General features: G+C 43.1%; 1 non-coding gene and 1 gene segment (V, D, J or C); both read right to left on the bottom strand.

Annotated features, from left to right (window-relative positions):
• Positions 1 to 22,935, bottom strand: part of LOC101789046 (Ig alpha chain C region-like) — a 215,223-nt gene that overhangs the window by 16,825 nt on the left and 175,463 nt on the right.
• Positions 10,385 to 10,456, bottom strand: Trnag-ucc (transfer RNA glycine (anticodon UCC)). The gene has a single exon. It is a non-coding gene; the product is annotated as a tRNA-Gly (tRNA).

Raw genomic sequence — 22,935 nt, 5'->3', positions numbered from 1 at the left:
AGGGCTGTGATGGCCTCATACTGACCCAGTACTTGGTCCATTCTGGGTGAGCAGCACAGGTAACTGCCTCACCAGGTCCCATCCCTCATCCCTATGCCTGGTGTGGGGCTCCCTGGCTGGGGTACCTGAGGTTCTCTGCTGGCTACCTGTGTCCAGGACAGCCGTCCGCTTCTGCAGCCATCTCTGTGGGCCTGTGATGGCTCCAGGCGACATGATTTTAGTTACCGTTGTTATTTTTATGCCCAGGTGATGCCTGGGCAGGGAGCTTTGCCTCAGTGCCCTCAGCTAAAAGTGGGGTGGGAACCCCCAGGCCCCATAGCCCTGGAAGTCCCCTTCTCTCTGTTCTTGGTAAATTGGCTGAGCCACAACAGAGTCTCAGATGGAGGCCCTGTGCAAGGAACACACATACACTCCACAGGGGACAAGTCCTGTCCTCTGCCTCCTGGACTCAACTATCATGACAATGCTGCATGCAGGCTTGGCAGTTGCCCTGCCTGATCCTCAAGGTCCTGATGCCTGAACATGCCATTGCTCCTCTTTTTTGCAGCTTTGTGCAGTGAGAGTGATAACTATTTTGTGTGTGATAAATGATACTTGTGGTGGGCCTTCTGCAAACTGCTCTGCTGATGAGTCAGGTAATCCAGACTACCCAGTTCTAGTGGCCACCTGACCAGTGAAGGCCAACACAGGCTGTGTGCATATTGGCCAGCAGTTCTGTATGGTCCCTCTGTCTTTAGGCATGTTATGTCTTTGCTGGGCAGCAGTTAGAGGTGGTGGGGAGCATGGAGATCTGGAAACCATGTGTGAAGTTGGTCCTGTGCCTCCCTGGGGATGTAGAGTAGACACAGGCCAGGTGCAACTTTCCCTTCATACTTTGACCTCTCTGCAGGATGCCATGTTCCCAGGGATCTCTCTATGTCTCCCATCCACCTGCAAAGGTGCACTCTTTGGGAGAGACATCAGAATTCACTGGGCTTTTGGTTTCCACACAGGCTTGATAGAGCCATGAGGGCCTGGCACCCTCTGAGGGGTTTTCCTGCACACTGGAAGATGCCAGGACTCCTGGATTGTGGGGAAAAGCAGGGTCCAAGGGTCCTCAGGAACTGGCTTGTCCTCCTTTTCATACAGGCTGTGTAAGGACACCTGCCCTGCTATCAGCCCTGGGACAGACAGCATGTAGGAGACTGGGAGGAAAAATTGGAGTACCTTGGAAATGTTACTGGGATGCTGGGGTCTTATCCCATGGTAACAAAGAATGAGACTATGGACAGAGGACATAGAGTACACTCAAATTTATTTAAAATATATCAAATCAAGGAAGTAAAGCTCCTGCTAGGCAAGAGGAAGTCCTGAGCAAGGTATGCACAAGGGTTCTTTGCCTAGGAGTTTTTAATGGATTTAGAAGAGTGCTCAGGCCGTTATGAAACAAAATACTGTCTACCTCAGAGACTACATATTTTGGGTCCAAGTTATGCAGCACTTACAAAAGGGCTCATGAGCCACTGAACCAGTGGCCTGCCTGGCCATGCTCTCAGGAGGTTCTGACAGCTAAAACACACCCGGCATATTTTTTTTTTATGCATGACCCCAGAAGGGTCATGACTCAACAGTCTTCATTTTGGGGCCACCATCCTTAATGTCTAATAGAATCGTAACTCCTGTCTCACTAATTTCTATTGTATTTCCCTCTGAAGAGGTGACCCTAATTGTTGTTTGGGGAAAGGAACAAAACTCTGGCTGTTCTAAGATGTATAGGGGCAACAAGAAGGGGATGGGAGTCAGGGCCATCCTCTAGAGGACTTCTCTAATGGACCACGATAGAAGTCAAATGGGATCTCCATGGAGGATTACATCTGCCTATCTGAAGTTTCATAGACTTAGGTGAGAGGAAACAAACAAGAAGACTGAGTGAACAGAGCCACAAAATAAAGAGTACCAAGAGTATCAGTACTGACATGAAGGGTTGTATAAAGGTCCAAGCCATCCCTGTGGGGATTTAAGGAGAGAGATTGAAACCCTTAAGAGATCTCTGAAACAGACAGGTTCTAGTGCTTTGACTGTTGGAGCAAAGAACCTTGATTAGAGATGGATACAGGCACAGGGAAGGGGAATTGGTTAAGTCATCAGGTTTTAGGGAAGGCACTGCAACACTATTTCTCTCCATCCATGAGAAAGGCAGAATACAAGAGTTTGCCACAGAAGAAACAAAGTCCAGTTCCTGTGGGGAAAGCAGGGTGCGTGTGTGTGAGTGTGTGTGTGGAGGTTGTCCTACGGCCAGGCAAATGTAAAGGCAGACTGTAAACCTATGCCAGTGAACAAGATATTGAGGTTCTATGGTGACCATGGGCCTGTAGAGGAAGACCTGCTTCCACAAGACCAGCCATCTATGTACAGAAGGGTTTCTTTAATGGTATGATTGTGAGGGCCTTGATATGTAGTATTCTGGTTGATGACAGTGAGAAGAGAAAAATCTAGAGACAAGGTAATGTCCTGTCTCACTCAGTACAGGGTCCAAACACTGGGAGAGATAATCACAGGTTATTGGTGGTTGTTGGTGTCATTCTGTTCTAACATAGATCCTGTCCATGTTCTTGAATAGCTGTGGTCTTTGGCCACCAAAAAGAGTGAGAAGTTGAAGTAATCATAATACCCTTCACTCTGTTCTCTTTCTAGCTACCAGTGAGGCCCCCTGTCTGTTTCATCACAGTCCTATACAATTGGAAAGAGACATTTCAGTGAAAGAGAGCAAGGAATCCCAGGACGGGTCCTTTGTCATTAAGACTGATGCCTTTGTACTGAGGGAGTATTTTTCTAGTTTAGAAACTGAGGGCTGGCCCTCCTTTAACTTTTCTCCTAGTGTGTACAAAGGCCAGTGAAGGGTACAAAAGATCAGTCTGCATTTTATTAGGGCCTAGGAGTCAGAAGAATCCCAGTATTTGAGGATAAATTCTAAAGTAATGATGAGAGCTGAGTCCAAATTTCCTATTTTCTGAAGACAAAATGTGCCTCTTGCTTTTCCTCTTTTTTTTTAATTTAAGGAGAAAAGAAAAAAAAAGTGAAAGGGTACAAGTTATACAGATTTACAGAAGAAAAAAATGAACAGTAGGAAATCACTAGTTAATGGATTACATATTGCCATCTTAAAAATAATTGTTCAAGTCACAAAATTAAAACTTGTAGAGTGGACATTCCAACAATGATACTGCAAACAGTTCTGTTCAATGATCCAATAAAACTCTGTGATATCATTTTCTATCTTATACACTTAAATATACATGCAGTTATATAGTTTAGAGCACTTTCTTTTCCTCTCTTTTGTACAATGACTATTACACATTTTGGGTTTCATTGCTCCCACGGTTCTTATTGCTTTTTTGGAAGAGAGTAAAACCAAATGAGACATAACAGGACAGAATCGGTCAAGTCAAAAGGGTGGACATAATAGATAATATAAAAACATAATACAAGGTGATCATCAATGGTTACCATAATGCCTCCCGCTATCTCTAATAGAATTGCCTATATCATTAGTTATAATACAATTGAACAAAATAGTAAAGAACAAAACCGACAAAACCAAAACATTGGAGACATTGTAGGTCTTCAAAAGTAGATCTTGCTTTTCCTCTTAAAGTACTCAGCTCCAAGGTATCCCTTGGCTACCATAAGGTCCTAAGATTGAGAGGAAGTGATTCTACTGGAGTAGTCCTCTCATGGCACGCCCTTCGCCTTCTCTTGTGTCCTTATAACCCTTGTTTGTTGGGTTAATTCCAAAGTATTTTTAATGCCATTGTGATAAGTATTACTTCCTTGATTTCCCTCTTGGTGAGTTTTTATTGGTGAGAAGAAATGTTACTGATTTTTGAGCACTGACTTTGTATTCTGTTATGCTTCTGAACTTGGCTAGTCATTTCAGGAGATTTTTGGTGGAGTTTCTGGGGGATTCTATGTACAGGAATCATGTCATCTCCAAATAATGACACTTAGATTTGTCCTTTCCTGTTCCCATCCCTTTTACTTCTTTCTCTTGGCTGATTGCTCTGATTAATGTTTCTAGGACTATGTTGAACAAGGATGGTGATAGTGGACGTACTTGCCTTGTTCCTGATTTTGGATGGAAAGCTTTCAGCTTCTTTCCATTTAGTAAGATGTTGGGTGTTGGTTTGTCATTGATGGCTTTTATTGGGTTGAGATAATGAACTTCTGTATCTATTTTCTTTAGTTTTTTAAAAGTTATGGGTTGGGCCAGGGATTTAGCTTAGTGGTATAATTGCCTGCCTGGCAAGTGCGAGGTCATGAGTTTGATCCCTGGTACCAAAAAAAAAAAAAAAAAAAAACAAAAACAAAAACAAACAAACAAACAAAAAAAAAAACCAAAAAAAACCTAAGCCCAAACCGTGGGGGAAAAATTATGGGTTGATGTTTGATTTTTTCAAACATTTTACTTTTGCATCTATTGAGGTGATCATGTGATTTTTGTTGTTATTTCTGCATACATGGTGAATTATACTTATTATTTGTGTATGTCAAACCATTTCTACAATGCTTGAATGATTCCTGCTTGGTTATGGTATGTGATATCTTTGATGATTTTCTACATTTTATTCGCCAGTATTTTACTGAGAATTTTCGCATCTATGTTCATTAAAGAGATTACCTTGTAGCTGGCTTTTTAGCTTGAGTCCTTTACTGGTTTTGTAATCAGCATAATTCTTGCTTACAGAATGGTTTGAAGGAGTATTGTTTCCACTTCTATTTCATTAAAAAGTTTGAGGTGCATTGACACTAGATTTTCTGCAAAATTCTTGTAGAATTTGACAGTGAATCTGTCAGGACCTAGGTTTTTCTTATTTGGTAGTTTTTAAAATTGCTTCTTCAATTTCATTGACTAATTTTGGATTAGCAAGGAATTTTTATATCACCTTGGTTAAGCTTTGATGCTTCATATATATGCAATTTACCCATTTCTTTTGAATTTTCCATTTTATTAGACCACAGGTTTTCAAAATAGTTACTATGATCTGTGTTTTGGTACAATCCATTAGATTTTCCCTTTTTAATTTCTAATTGCATGGATTTGGGTCTTTTCTTCCCTTATTTTGGTAAGATTGGCTAAGAATTTGTCTATTTTGTTTGATTTTTCAAAGAATCAGCTCAATTCATTGATTCTTCATATTGTTTTTTAAGTCTCAATTATGTTATTTTCTGCTCTGATCTTCATAATTTGCTTCTGCATGCCAACTTTGGGTTTGGATTGTTCCTATTTCTCTAGAACTTTGAAGTACATCATTAGGTTATTTATTTGAACTTTTATCTTGATGTGGTAATTCACTACTATGATATATAGTCTTACAATTGCTTTCATTGTATCCTACAGGTTCTTAATATATTGTACTAATATTATTTGATTGTAGGAACTATCTAATTTAATATTTCACCCATTGGTTATTCAAGAGGGTGCTCTAATTTTCCTATGTTTGTCAACTTGTGTCTTTTTATGAGAATTTGAGACCATTCACATTAAAAATTATTCACATGGAGAATTATTACTAGGAAATATTGACTTATTCCTGTCTGCATTACTTTTTTTTTCTAATTTCCTTATTTTTTTCCTTTTTGCTTACCTACTCATCCCACCAGGTGTGTTTATTTTTTTACCTCTTGCTATTGTTGACCTCATTATCTTTTTATGGGATACACTGGGGAATTGTTTGTAATAGTAGATTGGTGGTTATGAATTTCTTGAGATTTTCTTTGTCATATAAATACCTTATTTCTCCATCCATTTTGAAGGAGAGCTCTGCAAAATATATAAGCCAGGATTGAAAAGTGTTATCTTTTACAGCTTGAAACAATTTACTACAAGCCCTCTTGGCCTTTAACTTTTGTGTAGAAAAGTATACTATAATTCTGATAGATTTACCTTACATGTGATTCATGCCTTTTTCTAACAGCTTTTAATATTTTGTACTTGTGATAGACTTATGGTTGTATGATTATTTTATGTAGTATGGATAATTTCACTTTTGGTCATGGCTCTTTGGAGTCCTATATGCCTTATTGGCCTGTATGTTTACTTCTTTTCCTATATTTGGGAAGTTTTCTGTCATTTCCATGAACAAGGCTTTTTTTGTGCTCCACTTGTGCTGTGTTCTGATTTTTCAGTTATTCCAATTATCATTAAATTAGTTTTCCTTGTATTTAACAACTGGACTGTAATTCTTTGGTTAAACTGATTATTAGTGTTTATATCATTTTATTTAGCTTATGTAGGTTTTTATTAGTGTATTCTGAATGCTCTTGCATATCTTTTTGGTTATCACTTCTATTACCTGCTTAATAATATCTTCTCTGGTCCCACTGAGTACCTCTTTGATCTGTTTTCTAACTTTCTCTGATTAGTTTTTGCTGTACCCTAGCAAAAAGAGCTTTGTTATTGCTCGTTATGTTTATGTTATGCTAAAGTACCTGTAATGCCTCCTACTGTCCTGTATGCGTTTTTTCCCCCTCTGGGTGACCTAATTGATATGTTAACCATTGTTGCCCTCTACAAATAACAAATGTGGTGCTAGAATAAGCTGACAAAGGATTGTTAATTGCTGCTAGATTTCTCTGTTCTCTGCTAAGGAAAACAAAGATCTTCCTCATTAGCAGATTTCCTGATCCACGCTCATAACCCCTTACTTTGTAAACTGTGATATGTACATAAAGGGGGCGAGTATGGAGGAGTGACACACAGCTTTTGCAATCTCCAACTGCACTGTGTCACTGGGCCCAGGATAAAATAAATCAGCGCTGCTTTTTAAAAATGCTTTGCCTCATACTTTGAACTCGAGTTTGGGAGCTCATTTGAGGATTACAAGATTTGGGGGCTCATCTGGGATTCCAGGGGGAACCCTTCCCAAATTATTTTTTCACCGATTGATCGGCTAAACATCTGTAAGTATTTGTGGTTTTTTTGCCTGTTTGTAATCTGAGGGCACACATTTGTAACTGCAGATAAAATGAGACAACTTCCGGGGGCCTTTTTTACCTGTTTTGTAATTTAGGGCTTTTGGGGTCCTTTCGTAACTTTGGGCTTCGGCCCGTGTGGGGGTTTTTGCCCATTTGTAATTGTATGTGCGCAGTGACTGCACATGACCTAGGGCTCCTTCTGCACCAGACTCTGGGGGCTACTGCCTGTTTGTAATGTCAGGGCTTAGGCCCGTGTGTGTGGCCTAGGCCCCTGTGTGGGACGTAGGCCCGTGTGGGGCATTGGGGTCTGTTTGTGTTCCTTTAGCTTGCCAAACTGGGGACAGAAAAACCTTCATTTGTGTCTTTAATGCTGATCTTGTCTTTTGTGGTGCCTTGTTTAATGTTTTAGTCTTCAATTGATTACTTGTAACCTCGGCATGCATTTAAAAAATATTTTTCTTTCTAGTTAAAAAGTGAATATATGTGCACACATATATGTATATTTATGATTTTTGAAAATAATATTGACTTTACCAAGTAAAACCAGGTCATATGGTAATTGAGCCAGTTAAAAAAGTTAGTTTTTAAAATGTAGCATTTTGATGTGGTAAAAAGACATAAAATGATTAAATATGTTTTAGACTACTAAAAAAGGTCACTTCAAGGATTTTGTTAAGGGTTTTAATGTTGTCTAAAAACAAGAGGAAAAGGTAATTGACTGGTAATAGGTAAAAAGAAGTGGTTTTGTCTTAAAGTAAAAATGTAAAAGAGAAAATTCTTTCTGTGGCATGACTATCGATACCAAAGAGCCCAACAGAATAATTTATAATACTGTGAGTTTGGAGGAGGGGAATTTCCAGGAATGCTATAGATTGTAAAGACAGTTGAGATTTTGATTGCTAAAAAAAAAAAACAAAAAAACAAAAAAACAAAAAAAACAGAGAAAAAGGAACAATTCTTGTCCTGAAAAAAGCCGATTTAAATTTAACAGAAATAGCTATTGTGTATAATGTGGTTGGTGATTATAGAGATAAAATACAAGTTCTTGCATGTGCTGTGGACATCTGGGAGATTATGTGGCACAATTAATTTTGTTACCTATGAAAAAGCCCTTTTTTGTTAAGTATATAATTTCAGTAAAACAATGGCCTGCCACGTAGCACCCTGGGACAAAAAAGCAGTGTGCCATCCAGATGAAGCCTGCCCTCTAATCCAGAATGCCAGAACCATGTTTTCCTTTTGTCCCACCCCGATTGGACAACCAGAGGTAGAGAGGCAGATGTAAGGAAGTTCCTGATCTGTATTGCCAGTTGTTCTGGGTAGCCATTAGGGCACCCCCAAAAATCCACCAATATGCTCAAGATAGCAGAGGTGAGACAATTGGCTAATAAGTCTCCCTCAGGGTTTTCTGAAAAGATTGCAAAAGGCCTTCACATTTATACACCAGTAGCACCTAAAAATGCAAGAGCCGTTAATATTGCCTTTGTAACTCAGTTGGACCCAGATATTAGACAAAAATTGCAAAAGTTTGAGAGATTTGAGGGAATGCCCTTCAGTCAGTTATTAGAGGGTGCTTAAAAGATATTTGACAACCAAGAGGACCCTAAAGACCAGGCTGAAGAGGTTTCTGCTGGGCAGAAAAACTACATTGGTTGTTGGACTCTCCATAAATAAAAATAAGACTCTTTCCTCCCAGCAGAGGCAAGCCATCCAACAGATTCCAGTCCTTATGACTAAAAAGCAAGTGCAAAAATTTCTAAGAGCCATAAGACTGACCCAGAGTTTGGGACCCTGGAAGAGGCCTGGTGCCTATCTTTCCAAGAGACTTGATTATGTGGCAGCCAGATGGCCACCATGTCTGTGGGTGATTTCCTCAGTGGCCCTCCCTGGTCAAGGAGGCTTAAAAATTGACTTTTGGACAGAAACTCTTAAATGTCCCCTCCTATTTGCTAGAGACTCTCATCAAGGCTCCGCCTTGCCCCTCCACAACTGTATTGGGGACCAGGCTTGACAGATGAGCCACTATTCAGAGTTCCTTTATATTTCTCTGATGGAAACAATTACATCTATCAAGGTAAGCAGGTCGCAGGAGCTGCCATTACCACAGACTCTCAGATTCTATGGGAACCAACCCTGGAGCCAAAAACATTGGCCCAGTGGGCTGAACTCATTGCCCTCACTGAGGCCTCAAGTTGTCAAAGTATGCATTTGTTACTGCCCACATGGGGCTATATACCAGGAACGGAGATTATTGACTTTGGAAGGCCAAAAGATTAAAAATGCTCCCCAAATTTTGGATTTTTTGGCTGCCATCTGGATGCCAAGAAAAGTGGCTATTATCCATTGTAGAGCCCATCAGACAGGAGATGATCTTGTTATACAGGGAAATAATTTGGCAGATGCCACCGCCCAAAAGGCAACCACAAAATCAGTGGGGACTGAGATAGCCCTGACATTACTGCTGATCCTGCCTACTTTGTCAGAGCCTATTTACTCTTGAAATGACTTGCATCTGGGGGCTAATATCAAAGCTTGCCCAGTCTGTGAGCCTCAGATGCCCTCAGTGCCAATCGGTGAACCCAAAACAACTGCAACAAATAGAAACCACTCGCTATGTGGGACTATGCCTAGAGAACATTGAGAAATAGACTTTACAAAAATGGGGAAGCCTGGACTTCAAGGAAATACGTACTTATTAGTAATGATAGATATTTTTCACTAGATGGGTTAAAGCTTTGCCTACTAAGTCTGAGTCAGCCCTGATAAGAATTTCCCTGATTTGGCCTCCCCTTTATCCATGGGGTCTGAAAATGGCCCAGCTTTTATAGTCCAGATAACTCAAAAAACTAACCTAAGCTTTGTAGATCAATTGGAAACTCCATTGTGCTTACCAGCCTCAAAGGTCAGGACAAGTAGAAAGGATAAGTCAAACTTTAAAGACAGTAATAACTAAGATGGCCTCAGGAACTGGCAAAAACTGGATGAGTCTCCTTCCTTTTGCTCTCCTGTGTGTGCGATGTACCCCCTATGTTGCAGGTATTTCCCCTTTCAAAGCTTTGTATGGGAGACTACTTCCTCTTATCCTTAAGGTCTCTAAAGAAAAATTAGCTGATTTAACTAATCAAGATCTTATTAAGTCCCTCCCCAAATTTTTCAGCCAGTTCTGACTTCCACCCATTGGTTATTGCTGTGGAGCCTGAGATATCACTGGTCCTTATCAAGCATCATCACTGTGAAGCTCTTGAGCCAGAAAGCCTGCCTGGATTCACCATTCCCACTTCAAGCAGGTGCTGGCTTCCAAAGGCGATCAACCTACGGATAAGTGGACTGCTGTTCCCCCCAAGGACTTTTTAAAGCTTAAGATTGCCAAATGTAACTGATAATATTGTGTTTTCCCTTATAGAGACCCCCAAGGAGGCTCTGCTGCTGCTGCATTGGCTGGGAATCGAACCCAGGTCAACTGCTTGGAAGGCAGCTATGCTCACCACTATACTACCAACACCACACGGGACTGGAAATCCATTGGGGTCTCCCCAAGGAGGCCTCTGTCTGGCTTTTAAAAAAATTGTTACTTGTATGACAAAACAGAGTTAATTTAAATGTTGGTTTTCTTTCTTCTATTGGTTAATAGCTTTAATAATGGCAGCTGCAAAACCTTTGTTAATCCTCTTATTGGGCTTTGCATTATGCACAAATTGGTAAACTATGTCAAAGATTGGGTTCAAACTGTAAAGCTTATGATTTTAAAGACACAAGGTTATAAACAGATACCTGTTTTAAAATCTCACAGCCAATGATTTGGATCACTGACTAAAATCAGTGGGGAATGCTGTACCCTAGCAAAAAAGAGCTTCATTATTGCTCGTTATGTTTGTGTTATGCCAAAGTACCTGTAATGCCTCCTATTGTTCTGTATGTGTTTCTTTCTCTCTGGGTGACCTAATTGATATGTTAACCATTGTTGCCCTCTACAAATAACAGATGTGGTGCTAGAATAAGCTGACAAAGGATTGTTAATTGCTGCTAGATTTCTCTGTTCTCTGCTAAGGAAAACAAAGATCTTCCTCATTAGCCGATTTCCCGATCCACTCTCATAACCCCTTACTTTGTAAACTGTGATATTTACATAAAGGGGGCGAGTATGGAGGAGTGACACACAGCTTTTGCAATCTCCAACTGCACTGTGTCACTGGGCCCAGGATAAAATAAATCAGCGCTGCTTTTTTAAAGTATGTTTTTGCCTCATTTTTTGAACTCAAGTTTGGGGGCTCGTTTGTGGATTGCAAGAGTTTTAACCTTCTTTGATTAGTTTAGATCTGTGGCTTATGTTATGCTGTCCCTCCATGCTCCTCTGGAGGAGTTAGGAATTTTGTTGTCTTGGCTTCTCATGTTTCTACTTTATTTTTGAGGTTTCCACATGCTTATAGTATAAAAACTTTGTTGCTAGTATAAAGATCTCTTTAGTTGCTTTTCCGTAGTATGCTCTGGGCATGGTAAATTGTAATCCTTTGCTGTAGTCCCAAGATTGGACCACTTTGGTTAACTTGGTGGGGGCATGCAATGTAATCATTCCAACAAATTCTCTGTGAATGTACTCTGTAATTTTTAATATCACAGATTTAATTTGAGTTTTGGCTTGCAAAGAAATAGTGACAAATATATGACCATGCAATTGTCAAGTAAGTCAGCTATACTAATACTGTCCAAAATAAACTGGATACTAGCATGCAAAACAACCAAATATGTACCACTTTTAATCCTAGAGAATAAATCTAAAATTATAGTGTAAACTTTAAGACAATTCAAGTATTGGCTTACAGCTAATGTATAATAAATGTGACAGATATATATCTGCTAAATTTGGAAAAATAATTCGGTAGTAATTTTACAAAATTAATTCTCAAAAGAATTAACTATCAAGGCTTTATGGTTATAGTACTAAAGATACATGGTTTGGGAATGGGCAAATGTAAAATAAAAACTTTGAAATCTTAAACTCTGTAATATGAGAAAGAGGAGAGAGAAATGATACAAAGGATCTTATTGGAGGATAGTATTTTTACAGAATTAGGTAAACATAAGAGAAAAAACTAATGAACAGAAGATAGAAAAAAGTAGAGAGGAAGAAAAAGATATAGAATGTAAACATAAGAGAGAAAAAACTTAAAAGGAGAGGAGGGATAACTTAAAAAAAGAAATAAGAAAAAGGAATAAGCAAGAAAGGACAAAGGAAAATTCCCCAAGCTCCAATAAACTGGTGAAGAAGAATGGAAGAAAAGAAAGAAAAAGAAGAAGAAGAAGAAGACGAGGAGGAGGAAGAGGAGGAGGAGGAGGAGTAGGAGGAGGAGGAACTGGAAACAATGCAAACACTAAACAAAAAAAATAAAAACTATAAACAAATACAAAAACAAAACAAAAAGAAATTTCTCAGATTTTAAATGCCTCATTTTCTTCCATCATCTGCAGTGTGAGGTAGTGCCCCAATCAAGATGTGCCCTGGTCATGGTGATAGCTAACAAAAGCAGTAAGGTCCTAGATCCATGCTGGATGCCAGCACCAGCACTTAGTAAAATTAGGGTGAGCATGCCAATTCTGCAATTTTGAAATCTAGAGTAATTCAGGATAATCCTGGGTTCTGGCTGTGGGATTGGTGTCTATTTGTAACTTTCAGGGGTCTCTTGCCAGCCTGACTGTGGCTTCTTGACCTCTACTGCCTCATGTGGCTTTGCCTCATCCAGTCACTATGGGAAGGTAACACTATGAGCCCCTGATAGAAGTCATGTCATGGCCTTTTCAGTCCTGAGATCAAACGGTCAGCTGTTGTCTGGAATGGATACTGATGAAGCACTCTCTCTACGGATATGGCTATTGCTTGGACTGGAATAATTTGCCAGCTGATGAAGTTCACATCACCCACTGGTACATTCTGTTGCTGTGTTCCTCCTCCCTGAAGCTCACCAGAATCTCCTTCTTTCAGTTGGCTTCTACAGATTCAGTTTTCTTTCTCCTCAGCCATGAGTTGGGAGCCATGAGTTGTATTACATTCTGTCTCTTGAATTTCTCTGTAGGTTTTAAATTTTTCTGTCAGATTATTTCTGTTTCCTGGGGGACTACTACTCTTTTATTTTCTAATGTTATTTTCCAGTGCCTGGGTTCCAAATCTTTTTTTTTCTTTTGGTACCAGGGATCGAACTCACAACCTTGTACTTGCCAGGCGGACATTTACACCGCTGAGCTAAATCCCTGGCCTGGGTTCCAAATTTTGGAGATACTGAATTGATTACTACTCTGCCACTTCCCTAGAAGTCTCTTGAAACCATGTATTTTTTTCATCTTTCATTTTTCCATATTAGTAGAGCAAAACCTTGTTTATAACATCCCCTCATACCAAAATATATATCTTCATTCTTATAAATTTCTTTATATTTTGTTCTCTATTCTATTTACTCCTTTCTTTATTTGCCAAACCTGATAACCACTTGAATTGTAAAATGCCCCTAGTATTCTTTTTCCCATCATTCTCAGAGTGAGTCCATAGATGTTTACATTACAATTAGATCTGGCTGACCAGTAAACCTCCAAGTGGCCTTGATTAGCACTCTTATTTTTAGTTCAGAAAGAAAGCAACAGAAGAGAAAGTTAACCCTGTAACTGTAGCTTAAGAGCTATCCCAGTGCACGGGTAACATAACAATTAAATTTTTAAAAATCAACTCAAAAACTGGATTTACCAGTCACTCAACATGTGCCCCAGGGGTTCTTGTTATTTCCTCAAAGTTTTCCAGGAAAGCTTGTTCTTGTTCCTGGTATCACTAGAGAGGAGTTGACCTCTTCACCATCTATTGGGACTTAGTGTAGGCCGGATACTGTTCAAGGGCCATTTTTTTCCATCAGCCTCAAAAGTAAAAGTTACAACTTTTGTCTGAAAGTACCAGACATTCAGCAGCCCAGGACAGCAGTTTGGCTGGTGGAAGTGACAGAAACAGAGTTTGAGAAACACAGAAGTATATGATTCAGAAAGGAAACAAAGCAAGACTTCTAGAACACAAAGGCAAACAGGGAAGAATATTTAGGGTATAGGAAAAGAGTATGTGACAAATACATCTTACCCTTTTGTTGTACTATGAACATAAAACATAAACCTGGCAGGTGCATGGGAGTTGACTTGAGCCTCGTGAAAACTACCATGGTCTGTCTCATTACTAAGTTGTCATTTCATAAGGAAGATATTCTAATGGCCTTTAACTATCTGACCTGTACTTGTAAGAGTGCAAGTGGACATCTAAAATGAGACAACAACATGCAGGCTCTTTCTTAGCTCCTAGCTCTGCTTTCCAAGGAGGGGAGTCATGATGCAGAAAGGTGATGCGTTCCTTCTAAATTCTGCAGTGAGTGAAAGGAAGCCTGTGTCCTGTGACCATCATACAGAGAGAGCCAAGAGCACTAAGGGCAGAGGTCACTCATGCACTAGTGGAAAAATCAAACTAGAAAAGAAACCTGAGGTGGGACTGGACTGACATCGCACCACTTGTATTAAAAGGGGAGCCACCTCTAGCACATCAATGAAACCTGAGCCTTCAAGATCAGTGAATGGGCTTTTCTCCTTTTACTAGTTAATCGTTATTGTAATTGGTATCCATACTGTTTTGAGTAGAAATTCCTTCTGTCTCTGTTTTTGTATCTATACCTATAGCTAATCTATATGTATATCTTTAGCTATTGTTCCTTTGTAATTATAGCTATAAATATATCTCTATCTCTCCTTGCATCTGTCATCTATCTCTATCACTTATATATCACATATTTTACCAATCATGTAGTTATTGTCTATCTATTATCTATTTATCCTCTATGTATCTATTACCACTATATCTCTGTGTATCTATCTATCCATCCACCTATCCGTCATCTTCCATTGGTAGTATTTCTCTGGAGAACCTTCAGTAAAAATCTTTGACACTCTGTGGAAGTCAGAGCTTGATGTACCCCTCAGGAATGATTATTGGCACATTTAGTGCATTGTCAAAGATACTTTCAAGTGTAGGTGAACATTTTGATAATGTATGTCTCAGTCAGCACTGCTAGTGCAAGCTGTAATAACAAACAATGACAAAGGTTAAAAATTAAAACACTGAGGGCCAGAGATTTAGCTCAGAGGCACAAGCATCTGCCTAGCAAGTACAATATTGTGAGTTTGAGCCCTGTTACCTACCACCACCAAACAAAAGATAACAAAATCAGAATCCATATAATTAAAGGTTAGTTTTTCTGGGGATATAGCTCAGCAGCACAGTGACTGGCTGGCAATTGTGAAGGCATAAGTTTGATCCCTGGCACAAAAAAAAGAAAGAAAGAAAGAAAGTAAGAAAGAAAGAAAGAAAGAAAGAAAGAAAGAAAGAAAGAAAGAAAGAAAGAAAGAAGGGGGGAGGAAGGAAGGAAGGAAGGAAGGAAGAAAAGAAAGAAAGAAAGAAAGAAAGAAAGAAAGAAAGAAAGAAAGAAAGAAAGAAAGAAAATTAAAACTGACAGCATCACACAATTAATTCTCTCTCACTTCTGTGTCCACAGTGGTTTGTCTTGTCCGAACTTCTTTACCCAGCATCTTGGCCAAGGAGCAGAGCTGCCTGGAATATGTGGTTCCTGGGCAGAAGAGCAGAGCTCTGTGGACCCATAACGTGTACCTTCCCCTGTACACTCCCTTGGCCAAGCTGGTGAGTACCATGGGCAGAGGGCTGGCAGCATGGAGTGACAGTGATGACAGTCCTTTGATCTTCAGTGAAGATGCTTTGCTTCCATGAGAGTGGCCCAGGAGCCAGCAGCCTCAGGCTGTGTATGTCCCTGATTCCTGTGCTCTGTGACCTGCTGCTTTGTCTTTGCACTTTGCTGCTGTTCCACTGTTCACCTGGGGATTTCACCTACACATTGCTGTGGAGCAGCCCTATTTCCTTGGATCCCTTTCTCTATCTGCCTCTCCTGCTTTTGAAAAGAGCCCAGGTACCAGAAAGGGGGAGGGATCGAGCCAACCACAACTTGGGGTCTGGGTTTGGATTGACTCTCTTCATGCCAGGATTCAACCTTGGCCACAGCAGCACCTTGACATGCACGGAGCCCCAGGAGATCTTATGTGCAAGAGCATAAGAAGGACTGGAGAGTTGGCTGGGAATTGATGTGGGTGAGTTCAGGGTACCACAGGCTGGAAAACAGAGGTAGGAAGGAGCTACCTATGACAATGAGGAGAACTCTTGCCCTAGAGCCAGAGCTTCACAGGGAAGGGCAATCCGTGGTGGCTGAGTGGAGGAGATAGACAGTGGGGTTATGCTGGGCATGGGGGTGGTGAGGGAAGAGACAGGAATGAAAGATCCAGGACAGGACAAGGAGGTACAGGGAAGATGGAGCAGTGTCTGTGACAGTCCCTGTGCTATAACAGGCTTTCAGTGACACTCCCCATGTAAGCAGGTGTATGTGTCATGTGACAGTCCTTCTGCTCTGAAAGTGTGTGTATCAGTGACAGTCCCCATGCAGACAGGCATGTGTGTCCACTAACAGTCCCTGTGCTGTGATGGTGTGTGTCAGTGATGGTCCCTATATGGACAAGTGTGTGTGTCATGTGACAGTCCCTTGCTGTGATGGTGTGCATGCCATTGAAAGTTCTCATGTGGACCCCTGTGTCCTCTGGGTTCTCTGATACCAGCTTGGCTTGCTCAGGTCCTGTCCACTCTCTCTTGGACCCTCTGTGCTTGTCAGGAGCTGGGGGCATGGGAAGATGGCAGAGGTTGAATATAGGTCAGAGTCTACTGAGTTGGAGGCTGAGTGGCCCTGGGGTCCTAGATGGGTATATCTAGGTGCCAGATTCAGAGCCCAGCTTCCTGTTGCTCAGGGCCCATGATTGTTCTACAGGCAGAGCTCAAGGTGGGGTTGTGAGAGACAGGGTAGGACCATTACTCTGTGGCTGAATCAAGATGGCCTGGGACGTGTGAGGAGGGGCATCGTTTGTCTGAGGTGTACAGGTATCTAGCTGGGCTCCTTGCCTTGCCAAAGATTCTCGTCAGGGTGGAGTGACACTAGAGGGTCTCTGTGAGTCTAGGATGTCTGTCTAGGTCCTCATACTTCTTCCAGGAGCCTTGGCCCTGTCCTCCAGAATTACCTTCTGTGCTCTGTCTCTACTTTTGTGGCACCCATGCTGGGTAGAGGACACAACCCTAGGTTGCATCCCCCACTCCATAGTGGCAGGCCCTTCCTCCAGTACAACCAGAATGACTTGCTGTTCTGTGAGTCCAGGATTGGGGGACTTCAAGTAATGGTGTTCAGATGGTTGTGTTCTCCCCTAGAGCTGTCCTGCACTCATTCTACATTCTTGGCCCATCTTGGAGGTCACATATGGATGTCACACCATACATATTACATGTAGATGTTATACCATAGACATCCTATATGTCACACTACACAAGTCACATCATGGGCATCACATGGTAGCCATGACACATGAATATTACATGATGAAATTCACACCATAGATATCACATATAGATGTCACTTGTGGAAGTCCTCTTATGAATATCATACTTCAAATTTCACACCACGCATGTCACATCGTGGTTATCACACCATGGATGTCATGCATGACTATCAGATCATCACACTGTGGAGGTCATATTTTGAGCATCATATCACATCACACATATGTGTGTCATCATGGATCTCACATCTGTCACACCATAGATGTTACACCAGGGACATGGCAGATAGATGCCCCATATGCAAATCTCATCATGGATATCATGCTGCAGATGACATACCATGATTATTATGCCAGGAACATCATGCATAAACACAACGTTTTATGGAAGTCACACCATGGATGACACAACGTGGACATGACATACAGGAGTTATACTGTGGGAGTCAGTCTCATCATGGATATGATATCATAGTTACTATATCATAGATATCACCCAGAGATGTCACACATAGAAGTCACATCATGGATGTCATACCACAGATGTCGTATCATGGATGTTATGACACAGTTTTCATGCTATGTTCACCATACATAAACGTTACCTTATGGAAAGTCACATCACATCACAAATACCACACAAGTGTCACATCGCAGACATCACATACAGAAGTTACATTATGTAACATCACGAAGCCATACCACAGGCTTTGGATCATAGATATGACACATGAACATCGTGCTATAGAAAGATACATCATGAGCCTCATGCCACAAGCATCACAAGGAGAAGTTACACAAAGAAACCTGAGTGAGGACCTCAGTGTCCTCAAGGACAAAGCCTGTGAGGTCCAGTTGTGCCCTCGGTGGGTCCCAGAGCTGCAAAGATACAGCAGGACACTCCACTGTCAAGGTGCTATATCTGTGTTTATGGAGCCAGTGAGTGGTCAGGAAAAGAGTAGCATGCTAATGGACATGGAAGGAGATGGGGGGACTGCGGGTGCTGTAAAGAAGCAGGAGGTGGAAAGAGGCTGTGCTGGCCTCTGTGTCCACTAGGGAGGCCATGAAGTCAGTCTTGTTTAGCACAATCCTGCAGGTCCTGTGGGTGCTTAGCCAGGAGGAGGTTGACACTTGGCCAGGGAGCTGGAGAGGCACAAGCAGCAAAGTTGAGGAATGGGCCAAGAGAAGTCTGGCCATTGGACCTACTGACTCCTGGTTAGAAGGTTAATGTGAAGACAGGGAGGGTGTGGACTGACCCCAAGCACAACCTGGACACCCAGACAGAACTGCCTGCTCCAGACAGACCCCCCACTTCCCCTCTGTCTACATCTGCTACAAAGGCCTCAGCCATGAATCCATCCTTATTCCCTCCCAGTTGTCCCAGTCTTTTCCACCCCAGGACTCCAGAATCCCCTCCTGACACATCAGGAGGATGAGGCCTCTCTCCTGTGCACATGTGTCCTTAGTCTCCAGAAGGACAGACTCCCAGAATGTACATCAACCAGTCCAGATTCAGCCAGCCTTGTCAACAGACAGTGTGCCTCCGTGGCGATTGTTCACTTGTCTGACTATGTGAGCCCTGCCTGCCCTCCCCATTCCCTCACTCATTCTGTGAAAGGCTTTATCTCAACTCTATCCTTTTCCTGTCCCAAAAGCTATCTGTCCAGAACTTGAGCATCTGTTCTCCTCCCCTGTAAATATCTCACTGCCTGTTTGTCTCCTGCCTTTCCCTCCTGCCTGGGATCATCTCTTGTAGGTCTTCGCTGATTCAGGTGCTATTGGCATGAAATTTGGAACTTGGAGGTGGGATTGACTGGATGAGAATTCCTCTGCTGTTGGGATGGGTAAGTGAATTGTGACCCCTGAAGTGGAACTTAGGGCATCAATGTGTCCCCAACAAATTTTTATGTGAAGTCCTAGCCCCAGACCTCAGAATGTATTGCATTTGGACACAATACAATGGGCATTAATGGGCGGATGGACCTAATTCCATCTATGTCTTCATAACAGAGGAGATTAGGACACAGAAAATAGAAGAGCTTCAGAAACTGCAAGTGAAGTATTTCAAGGAAAGAGACACTATGGTAGCTACTGTTATGTTGGGTTGTCTTGTGGTGAAACACTATGTTGCTTAAATTGTTCTGATCTGATCTGTTTTGTTATGTCCTCTTTTATCATAATCTTTTTAAAATAAAAAAAGAAAAGCCTCAGGATAAACTACCCTGCCCACACTTTGACACAGTACCTCCAGCCTTTAGTGCTCCAAGAGAATAAATGTGTGTTACCCAAGCAGGCTCTTGTGTCCTGTGTCGTGTAGCCCAGGACAGAGAGACAAAACTCACACTTCCTGTGTGATGTGGTTAGTGCATGAAGCTCTGGCTGGCTAACCTGAGATGGGCCTGCCCTCCACATTCCCCAAAGTGCCTGGGACAGGCTGGGAATTGCCCAAGTGGAAGAAAACCTAAGGCAGGGAGGTTGAGTGCACAGGGAGGGTGGAAGAGAAGATTGGGAGGCTTAGTACAGCTACTGGTGTTGTTCTGTTCACTTGTGCCTGGGCCTGGGAACAGAAGACCACAGAGAGATACACAATGTTCCAAGGATGTTTTATTGCCATTAAAGACAGAACTTGGAGGACATCATAGGCTGCAGAACACTATAAGCAGAACAAAGCTTCAAAGCTGAACTGAGCTGTCCCTTGGGCTTTCCTGCAGCACGGGGCAGTGTCTGCTCTCTTTTACTGCTTGTGTCTTTCTTCCTGACTGGAGGGTGTGGCTGGGCATTTTCCCCAAGCTGGATAGGGCCATGACACATGAACCCTTGGTACGGAGTCAGCCGAGTCCTGGCTCTTGGGTTACTGGACTCTCTCTGTGGGTATCTTGTCTACCTGGGGGTTTCTGCTTCAGTGCTCTGCAGTCTACATTGATCCTGCAGGGAAGTCCTGGGCCTGATGTCTTCAACAGCCATCAAGCTGTGCCTTCATTGGGACAGGTGTTCCTGGGCCTCCTCTGTTCCTGAAACCCAAAAGGCCACATCTGCACTGCCTGAGACCTACCCACCAGACCCTGTTGAACGCATAGATGGTGACAGCCATCCTCTTCCGCCCTGCTGGTGCTCTGCAGCCATCACATGACCAGATTCTCCCTTGAGCATCTCGCAGTAGTGGCTCTGGGCTCCTAGTGGAGGTGGTAGTATCCTGGGGCCAGCTCTTTATCACCAGTGCAGAGAGGCCTGGAGTGGTCAGGCTTTATATGTTGGATCCAGCAGTGTCAATATGGACCATAAGGAGAGACAGTACACAGGGTCTGCATCAGAGGACACGTGAGGGAAATGCAAGCCATTGCTGAAACCTGGGTCCTCAGAGATTCTTAACACAGGCTCACTAGGCACAGGCTGGTAAATTCCATTGGAAAGACTGTAAGCAGCCCTTTCTGAGCCCCTGCTGGGAGCCAGTGATTGAGTTTGCTGGACTCAGTGTTGCAGTCTCCCTGGAGAGTCTCAGCCCCACCCTTCTCAGAAATGCCTGAGCTGGAGAAGCTGGTGTGGACAGGGTTGGCTCCAAGGCTGGTCCCACTTAGATGGACATGCATAATGCTGGCCTGTGCCTCCTCTTGGGTGATCCTGCTCGCGAGGCAGGGTGTCCTGCTGAGAGAAGCCACATGTCTTGTTTGTCTTGGCCAGGGTCATGGTGACTGTTCTGAGGTGGCTGAGGCCAGGCGCACCTGCTATCCACGAGTCCTCCAGGTCAGGGAGGGTGGGAGCGCAGGATCACTGATCCACAGGGTCAGAGGCAGCGAGGTCAGAGGAGCGTGTGACCTGGGGGTCAGTTGCTGCAAGTAATGGACGAGATCCTGCAAGGGTCTGGGAACCCTGGAGCCCATGAAGGGTGGGCCCTAAGCCCCCTGCCCAATCATGTTCCTGTAGTCAGGGGCGATGGTTTGCTTCATCTCCACCACTGAGGAGAAGATCCACTTCACCTGCGGGAATAGTGGTGAGCAATTATGGCATCATGGGATGCTGCAAGAGGCAGTGTGACCAGGGGACAGCATGGGGACAGAATTGGGCCAGGGTTAGGACAGTGGGGATAGGACAGACTAAGGCAGAGACAATGTAATGACAGGTGTGAGGATAATTGTTGACAGAGTTGGGGACAGTACAGGGACAGCATGGGAGCAAACTAGCTAGCACGGGGAAAACAGCATGGTAATTTGTGGAGACAGTAAGAAAAAATGTCATGGGTCATCATGCAGACAGTCTGAAAGCATAAAGAGGACAGGAATGATAAAGCCAACATCCTGGGGATGCTGGGGACATCATGAATAAGCCGCAAGTGACATCATGAAGATACTATGGAGGCAACATGTGAAGAACAGTATGCGATGTCATGGAGATAGTGTGGGAAGAGCATAAGTAAAAGTGTGTGGGACATCACGGAGACAACTTGGGGATGGCATAGAGAAGACAGCTTGTGATCTTGTGGGGACATCGTGGGGATAGCATAGGCTAGTGTGGACCATTGTGCAGACACTTAGGGAGAGTGTGGGAGCACTTTGAGAACTGTGTGGGTCATCATGGGGACAGCATGGGCAGCACAGGCATTGGGGGCAGTATGCCAACCTTGAAAAAGGTGACCGTGGCGCTGTAGCACACGCTGAGCAGGAAGAGGGTGATGAAGATGGTAATGGTTGTCCACAGCCCATCCAGCTCCCCGTCCTGGGCCTCGGCGCAGTTCTCGTCCAGGTGCAGCTCTGGACAGGAGGGGGTGGTAAGTATGGGTCCCCAGCTGAGCCCAGGGAACTTCCTGTGCAGTGGCACAGGGTTGCTAAGAGGCCAGGGAGGAAGGGACACCTCTGCCTGTCTGGACAAATTCTCCCTGGCAAACCTCCTTAGACAGCAGCCTTGGGTCCTCCAGTGTTTTCTGGGCCCAGGCTTGCCCAGACACTGCAGATGAAATGACAGGAATCCTGAACTGTGTGGACCCTCCCTGTTTGCTCTAGCCCTCACCATGAGAGTGGGTGGGCAGTATCAGGGTCTGGGACACCACAGGCTGTGGCCCTCTGCCTGCTCTCTGGTAAATAATACTGGCATTGGAGAGATGGTAGGACAAAGCTGATGGCACAGGTTTATCTTCTTGTAGGCTGGGTTGAGGCCTGAGTGTCTAGGATCAGTCAGGTATGGGAGACTTGTATGTTGGAGAGGTAACAAGACATTTGGTCAGTGTGTGCATGGTGAGATGTGAATGTGGGGGTGTGTAGGTGCTGCAGGCTGACTGTGGATTCAGGGTGTTAGGTATATGCATGTGTGCCCAGATGTCCATAGGTATGTGCTGTCAGTGTGGGCTGGGTCAACAGCCTTGTTCTAATGGGTTTCAGGTCATGGCCCTCCCTCAAGGCTCAGTGGTCACCCAGGTGTCTGCACTGCTCTTTGGGATGGCCAAGGCAGTGCCTCAGTCACTTGAGAGCACAGGAGTGACTGTTCCCAGGGATGTGCAGTGTCCCCAGGGGTGTACACTGTCACCATGGATGCGCGGTA

Source organism: Cavia porcellus, unplaced genomic scaffold, assembly GCF_034190915.1.
Source record: "Cavia porcellus strain 051 isolate PalLab524CR breed Dunkin Hartley unplaced genomic scaffold, mCavPor4.1 scaffold_8, whole genome shotgun sequence".
Taxonomy (NCBI): domain Eukaryota; kingdom Metazoa; phylum Chordata; class Mammalia; order Rodentia; family Caviidae; genus Cavia; species Cavia porcellus.
Note: the sequence above shows the minus strand (reverse complement) of the source record. Positions and strands in the feature narration are given on the sequence as shown.